Here is a 750-nt window from a genome sequence, read left to right as displayed (position 1 = left end):
ACAGACACTGCACACATCACCCATTGCAGTCCCTTCTTCCTCTGATCCTCTCCTCAGCACAGACTTCTGAGATTGCCCTGTTACTGTCACCCTCCTGAGAAGGGCACGAGCAGCAGAAACTCATTTATGGTACCCAAAAAGTACATTTACAGCATGAACTTACTTCTTCTTTAACATGCCTTTTGCAGCGCTCAAGGGACTGCAAAAAAACAGAGCTTAGCAGAAAGAATAAATAAATAATAATTAAAAAAATAAAGCTACTCTGACTATTTTGCTAAGGAGCAGAGCTGGGTTTTATGCTGTTTCTTGGGTCTTTTTGTTTCTTTTAGTGGCTGTTCTACTCATTTTTTTGTCCATTACCCTAAGAAAGGTCACATGAAACTGTTTGGAAAGTGCAGGTGTGCTGCCTTTTACTGAATGTTTATTGAAGAGAGAAGAGAGGAGGAGGCAAGGTTTCCTGTAAGTGACAGCTGAACAGTACTAGGTGGAAGGTCATATTTTAAACCATGTGCAGAATAGCAAAGACCAGGATTGAAGATTAAGGGAAATTATACACTTCACTCGGTGTTAGTGCATTTTTCAGTTGCAATTTTTGTTTTATTTGGGGTTTCTGTGTTAATATAGGATGATACCATGCTATATACTGTCTGGCAGAAATTAATCTTGTCATGAATGTACTTCTGTGAGAGGCTGAGCCTTCCTGAGCTCTTAATTTGAGCTGATTTGACTGTCTCATCATCATCATAGCAG

The sequence above is a fragment of the Apaloderma vittatum genome, unplaced genomic scaffold (assembly GCF_000703405.1).
Source record: "Apaloderma vittatum isolate BGI_N311 unplaced genomic scaffold, ASM70340v1 scaffold24654, whole genome shotgun sequence".
Classification (NCBI taxonomy): Eukaryota; Metazoa; Chordata; class Aves; order Trogoniformes; family Trogonidae; genus Apaloderma; species Apaloderma vittatum.
Note: the sequence above shows the minus strand (reverse complement) of the source record.